The following is a 7,999-nucleotide window of genomic DNA, read 5'->3' on the forward strand; positions in this document are numbered from 1 at the left end:
TCGATGCCCCGGGCCGATTGGAGCGTACGAATGGGTTGTTATGCCTTTCGGCTTGAAGAACGCGGGGGCAACATATCAGAGAGCGATGAACAAAATGTTCCCTCGATTGCCTTGAAGTCTACATCGACGACGTGGTGATCAAATCAAATACCAGAGAAGTCCATCTGGCCGATCTTCGGAAAGGTTTCGAACGCATACGATGTAATGGTTTGAAGTTGAATCCTCTAAAATGCGCGTTCGGTGTTTCGGCTGGAAACTTCCTGGGTTTCTTGGTTCACCAGCGGGGAGTAGAAATAGATAAGAACAAAGACAAGGCGATCATCAATGCTGAACCACCCAAAACCAAGAAGCAGCTCCAGAGGCTCATCGGTCAAATTAATTTCCTTAGGCGATTCATAGCAAACACAGCAGGCCGACTTCGCAGTTGGAGTGTTTTGCTGCGAGGAAAAGAGACCGATGAGTGGATATGGACGGACGAACAACAGAGGGTGTTTGATGACTTAAAAGATTACTTGGCAAAACCTCTGGTTATGACCCTCCCAAAGCCGAATAATATTATTTATTTGGAAAATAAATAATACGGAATTTATCGAGAATTGAATGATTAAGCGATTAGTGGACTAAATCGGACGAAAGAAAAGTTAGAAATTGAAGCGAAAGGAGGTGGCAACTTAATAGGACTAAAAGAGATACTTTGCCAACATATAAATATCAAAGGCATATGATTTAAGATGAGAAACCCCTCATTTTCAGCAATCAAAAACGTGATGATCATCTTCTTCATGAAAGAAAAATTTCAAATCCCATAACTTTTTCGTTTCTCATCGGAATTGAGCGATTCTTTCGGCCACGGAATGAAAAAATTATTATCTACAGATCTATAGCTTCAATTTGAGGTAATAAACTCAAATTACAGTTAGGATTTCAGGTTTTAATATTTCGGTTTTTATTAAAGTTTGATGATAATGGTTGTTTGGTTATGTATGATGATTAGGAGCTATGATTATGGAATTTTGATGGTTGTTTATGGAGGAATTCATTCAGCCAAAGGGTTATCCCATCAAGTAAAGGTATAAATTCAGAATTTTGGACTTTTGGTAATGAATTGATTGAATTGAGTGGAGTTTTGGTTAAGTTTGAAGTTGGATTTTCTGGTTTGGTGCTGAATTGATGCTGTCTACAACTAGAATTTTTCAAAATACTTAGAAATGTTTGTTTGAGCTGGAATTTTTATATATTCTGATTATATGAGTTAAGTTGGTGTATAAAAAATTTCAGAATTTTTTAGTATTCTGATATTGAGATAAAAAATTAAATTGCACCTAGTGCTCTGTTTGCAATTTGTATAAGGCTGTTGCTGTAGGTTATATTTGACAACCTTAGACACATCAGTTTGGCCTAATTTTGGCATACATTTAGAAATATATGTTATATAAGTTCCATAAAATTTGCGGAGAAAAATATGACTATTTGATAGGTTAATCGAATAAATATTTGGCTGTAGTCGGTGTAGGCAGCTGTGCTATGCACAACGATGGTTATGCTGATACATATATTTGCATAGACAAGTAGAAAAATGGTTTGAAATGAATTTCATTATTAAGAGAATGATTTAATCGAGGTGTCTGAATTATTCTGAGGTAATAGTTTGGTATCAATAAGTTTACCTTGTTGCATAATAAGTTTCGAATTGAAATGAAGGTTTGCAGAAATGTCCTACAAAATAGCGATATTGCAAAGGCAATATCTCGGGTTATATAACTCCAAATTAAGTTCCGTTTTTTGATACAGAAACTTTAGGATGTTAACTATAATTGTCTAAGTTTGAGTTTTTGTTGAATTGTCACGACCCATTTTTATGAATCGGGACCGGCGCTAGGGTATGGGTATGGTTGTACCGAAACCCGTAGCTAGCCTTGCGGATAACATACATTAATCGTTTACAATATTGTACCTGCATAAAACCACCTGCTCGGGGCAACCGAGACTCCAACCTAGTCTAGCAGTTTATATGTACAACACGTATATAATAAACGCTCGATCAACTCCGAGTCTCTAACATGGCATAAATATTAAAATAACATAAGTTAATATAATAATGCCAATCAACAAATAATCTAATTGAATTAATATGACAACAAGTACTACACAACTAAGACTTCTAATTTCTACTGCGGTCTAAGAGTAAAATCACTTCAATAACTTTAATAAAATAAAGTAAGACCTCCGAGGAAATAAAGAATCGGAGACCAGTTGACTCGCTCAAATCATAACCCTGGAAAAATTGGAAAAACAACGGGGTCAGATATACTGAGATGAGTTCATACAACTATTTACATTTATTAAGTGAAAACCTTTAAAAACATTAAAACATTTTTAAAGCAATTTATCATTATGGATAAGCATTGAAACCCTAAACCACAAATAATCTAAATCCAGTTGTCGTGTCGGTGAGACGTATCTCCATAACCGATCCTCGACTGTCACTCAAATAAACACGCGAGTCCCAGGAGACGTATCTTCCACCGGCGCCCTCACTAAGGCGAGACGTATCTCAAACCTACCTCAATACCATATGATCATATACCGGTGCGCACGCAGTCTCGATGATGCCCATCGAGTAGCCCGTTCCAATTCAGATCCATAATGTCGAAAACAGTTCGAAAGCTGTATATACAATATATCTATATATGCAAAAATACAATTTACTTAATAAAGCGGTAAATAGCGATATAAACTCACTGCTTGCTAATCCACGTGATAACCTGGCAAGCAATCTAATCCTGATTCGTCTCTGAAGCACGAACAGTCGAAGAGTCTAGACAAGGTATAAATAATAATTAAAAACATACCCTAACTCTAGGGAGTACTAGACACCACATAAGACTAGCACAACAACAACCACGGTAAAACAATTCAGAGTAAACACAATGCCCAAATAAATTTTAATGCCACAACAAATCAAGTCTATTGAGTTTTCGCTTTAAAATTTATTACAGAAAATGTTATTTAAATAATAAATTAATTTAATTTCCAAATAGTGGGTTTGCCGAGTTTCCGATAACTACCAAGCTACCTCACATGTCGGGTGACCCAAGTCTAATCCGACTCAAAATATTTTATCAAAAATATAAACCATAGTCTATAATTCTAAAATAATACTTATTGATAAAATAATAATTAAATATTAAAACGGAACTCAATAGCTTAAAACACAATTAACCAATAGTTACTGACAATTTACTTAACTAAAATAAGTTAACAAAATAATTAAAAGCTAAAACGCAATTTAGCCAAATTGGCATGCTTAAGCCAATATTCTCAAATTTGACAATTACTCAAGTAATTGTTCGTTTAAAAGATTATAATATAAATTATCGTTTTTAAAATATAACAATAATAAATATAAAAAAAAAATTAAATTATAATCGATATTAATACTATTTTTTTAAAATTTAAAATAGTATTATCAATTAGCAATTTAAAAATTAAAATGATATTAGAAAGTCTTGTTTTAAATCAAAATATGATCAATTCAATAAGCTATAATTATTGAAAATTTACTAGCCAAATATAAACATATGTAGGCAGTAAGTACAAAATGGAAATTTGAAATCAATGAACAAATATCATGAACAGTTCATAAACCATTCCTTGCCGCCAAAACCAATTTATAAATCAAATTAACCTTAAACCATTTAATAATAAAAGAAACCCACTAATCAGTATCCATTTAGCTTTCTTAGTTTAATTATTAACCCACTAACCATCAACCCTTTCCTCAGTAACTTACACAAAGAAGAACAGCAGAAATAACAAAGAAAAGAACGCAGATAATATTCATAAAGACGATGGAACGACGGCGGCTCAAACGGAAAGGTTTACGTACCGTTTGATGAAAACAAGGTGTAGAATCGTAGAGGCGTGAGTCTACTTTCACGGGGACGAGACGGATCCAAATTTGATCCTAAAACGACGGAGAACGGATTGAAAAACGAAGGTATCGATTATAAACTCAAAACTGAAATTGAGAGGAGATACTTACCGAATTGTTTTGACAGTAAAGGAGAGGGATTAGGAGAGTGTAATTTCAGAAAGTTTTGAGATGTTTAGGTCGACTAGATTTTGATGAAAGTGAGGAATAAATTAGGGTTTAAAAACATGCTAATTATGTGTATAGAAAGAGATCCCGCAGCACGCAAATTATACTAGTAAACCTAATCATATAGTGAAGGAATAATATATATGCGTTGGTTTAACAAATGCATGGGCCAAATATTAAACATGATACATGGGCCAAATGTTAAACAAAATGTAGGGAATGAAGGAATTAAATAAAAATGCATGGGTTAATGAAACACATAAGCGTACTGGTTATGGTAAAATGATTAACAAAAATAAAGGACAATTTGCATGGGCTTATAAAATGAAGTCCATGGGTTTTATTTTTGCTATTATATTTTATTTTATTCATATTTATTTTTATTATTATTATTATTATTATTACACAACAAATGCTGAATTTTTAAATAAGGCCCACAAGTGATGAAGGACCAAACCCAGAGTTTATTCAACGAGTCATACGAGACAACCGAAGCACAAAATAATCAACACAACGGCGAAACGTATTTAAAAAAAATACGGGGTATTACATGAATCAGATTCTAGGATGTTCATTTTGGACAAAACATTTTGTTGTGCAATCTGCCTTGCACTTGTAAACAGCTCCAAGGAAATAACTTATGAGCTTGTTTTCGACACCTTCGGGTGCGTTTCATGGTCCGAGACCTAAACAAAGGTTGTAGGCGACGTTCTAAACTTTAATAATGTCGATTGTTTTTAGGGGTCGGACTAGTTTAAGTAAGCGGTTTCGATAGCCGAAGTTGGCTAGAAACATAATTTTGGTTAAGTTAATAATAGCTAGAATTTTATTAATTCTTGCTATTATTATATTTGCATAGATCAGACGAGCGACTATCGACAAGGCTTGAGGCAAACGGATCGAAATATCATCATGCTTATTTGAAGAATTTGGATAGCAAGTGGTGAGTACACTTTAAATTACTCGCTAATATTCATAAAGTTACGTATTTTAATACGAAAAGGTACATGGGTATTTATATATTTGAAATGTTTGTTTTTAAAATGTATATGTATGTATGTTTCAAAGATGATGTTTTATCGTACTGTGCTAATTTTGATAATAACATAAATAAATGAAAAGAATATATATATGCTTAAACACCGGGGAAGGGTATAAAGTAATGCTATATGAATCGAACATCGAATATTTATAAAAGAACATAGTACGTTCCTATACGTACTATTAATCCTAATCAATACCCTATTGTGCGTGTGTTATAAATGTATGCTCTTAGATTGTATTGTGCATGTCATGGTCCATAAAGGATCAAGAAAACCCAACATAAATCATCAAAATGATAAATACATGAGATAAGAAAAGTGTACTATGACATATTCAATAATAAGAACTGAGATACAAGGTGGAACTCGGTAGAATTATCCCGGGACCTGTATCTCATCCATTCTTGATGATAGTCCTCGGGACTCATACGAAATAAAAAGTAAGTACGATACATCGAGAATCAATACGAAACAAGATCGAGACACAATGTGAACAAACATTCCTATTAAATGTCAATACGAATTATATGAATCGACAATTAAGTGCAAAAGACTTGCAGGGTGCAGAGTCCGAATGCAGACACGAGGTTGAACTCGGTTGAACTATCTCGGGACCTATGTCTGGTGAGTGACTCGGTTGAACTATCTCGGGACTCACAACTTGGGATTAAGTAGTGGCATGAGTAACTCGGTTGAACTATCTCGGGACTATGCCACATGGTAATGGGTAACTCGGTTGAACTATCTCGGGACCCAACCATAAGGATCAAGTCACAAGAGACTTGTCAAGAATTTAATTCGACCTAGAATTATGATGATATAAACTAAAATTTAGAATTCAGTCGAAAACTAAAGTAACAAAATGAGAAAAGAAAAACATCAAATTATAATAAGAAACAAAGATAGAGATACTATGAAACGTGTATGAAAGAATGAAGTTAAATCAAGAATATACATAGAAATATTTGAAAAGAATATTTTCTATATAAAGATGGTTTTTCAACGGTTGTAACCCTTTATGTGATATTGCGTGTAATTTTGGTGAACTCACTCAGTTTTATACTGACCCCGTTGCTCCTCCCATTTTTCAGAGATAACATAATATGATTTGGAGAGTCAATCTTCCGAAGTTCTAATTCTTGGAAGTGATTTGTACAAGACGAAAACGAAGGTTTTCATTTTAGCGGTCCGCAGTAGTCTAGATGTTTTTGTCTATGTTTTTGTATAATTTCACTCTGATGTTTTTTGTAAAATGGGGTCACATTTAATTTGATATATGAAATATGATTTGTTTTGCGAAACATTTACACAGGTTTTAGGCTTGCTACGGGTTTTGGAGCTACCACTCCCATTCCCTAGTGCCGGTCGCGAATCATAAATTTGGGTGGTGACATATACTCATACTTTTTTAATGATTTAAATAAAATATATTTTATAATCTATACACATCCAAATTCTAATCACGAAAATATATTTCAAAAATATTTTATTTAAGAATATATTTTTATTTTAGGAGAATTTATATATATATATATATATATATATATATATATATATATTGAAAAGAACTTTATTTTCTTAATAGAATATTTACCTAATTGAAGTAGGAATATATAAGATTTAAATTTTAATAACTAAATAGAATGAAAATTAAAGTTTAATTATTACACAATTTTTAAAATTTTATCTATAATTTTTTTCTTTTTTGTATCTAATATTTTTAATGGTTACATGGTTAAAAACCGTAAAACCGAAAAAGCAAACCGTTTTAAGTGGTTAACCGATTTACTGGTGAACCGTTTAAAATTTTAGGTTTAGATTTTTAATTTTAAAAATCGTCCTACTATGGAACAGTTTACAAATTACCCTCGTGGATCGGTTAACCGGTCCATGCCCACCCCTATCCAGCATGCTGCTTTACTGGATGCGAGCGGGAAAGTTCCGCTCTTACTGTGCTTGGATCGTCATATTTTCTCTGGATTTTGACCCGTAGTACGTTTTTCTGAACTTTTCTCTGTTTAATTCAATATTTTGTAGTCTGTATGTTCGAGATATGTCTGAAATTGAATTAGAAATGCGTCAGAATGTGAAAAAAATAACCCCCGGGAGTTTAAAAATAGATGGCGAAGGCGCCAAAAGGAGTTGGTGCCGCCGCCATCTTCAACTGGCGGTGCCGCCAAATGTAGTAGGCGGTGCCGCTAGTTGTCACTGGCACTGTGGCATCGGCGCCGGTGCCCTTTGGGGCGCTGATTTTGTTCCATTTTCTTATTTTCTTCTGTGTTTTCCACGGAATCTAACCTCCGGTATAGATTTTCTCTTTGTTTTCAGGGTGGAGAGCCGTTCCGTACTTCCGGGAACTTTGTGAATGCTTTGATCTGGTACGATGCCATGCATGAGTCGGTCCGAGCTCGGGTAGACGAGGTCGGTTTTGGCCGTCTAGCTGGTTCTCTATTTACTGCTACCAGACTTTGTGATAACACTTCACTGCTTGCTCTGATGGAGTGGTGGATGGAAACTACTCATACGTTCCATCTGCCTGTAATGGAGCTGACAGTCACTCCTCTGGATTTTTCTTTTATCACTAGGATGGCTTTTGGTGATCGGCCGGTACTCTTTGACTCTGGCGTTTGTGGTTTTGAGTATAGGCGCATGTATATCCGGAGGCTTTTTGGTTGTGAGCTGAGGGCAAAAGGGATGGCCCTTGGATAGGCAATACGTGTGATACATTCCTAGTAATGGTGCTGAGGTAGACTTGGCTGCCCGGGCTTTCATCTTATATCTTCTGGCGACCACCCCATTTAGCAACTCGGGTGGTACACTGTTTATGTGCGTGCTTCCTGCTCTGGAAGATCTG

The 7,999-nt window shown here is 34.7% G+C and overlaps 1 long non-coding RNA gene across 1 annotated transcript; it reads right to left on the reverse strand.

Annotated features, from left to right (window-relative positions):
- Nucleotides 1–2,061: 2,061 nt before the first annotated feature.
- LOC126679379 (uncharacterized) lies at nucleotides 2,062–4,236 on the reverse strand. The gene is made up of 3 exons (XR_007640852.2): nucleotides 3,890–4,236; nucleotides 2,743–2,818; nucleotides 2,062–2,275 (listed from the first exon to the last, which is right to left on the reverse strand). It is a non-coding gene; the product is annotated as an uncharacterized LOC126679379 (long non-coding RNA).
- Between the last annotated feature and the right edge of the window lie 3,763 nt (nucleotides 4,237–7,999).

The sequence above is a fragment of the Mercurialis annua genome, linkage group LG4, assembly GCF_937616625.2.
Source record: "Mercurialis annua linkage group LG4, ddMerAnnu1.2, whole genome shotgun sequence".
NCBI lineage: Eukaryota > Viridiplantae > Streptophyta > Magnoliopsida > Malpighiales > Euphorbiaceae > Mercurialis > Mercurialis annua.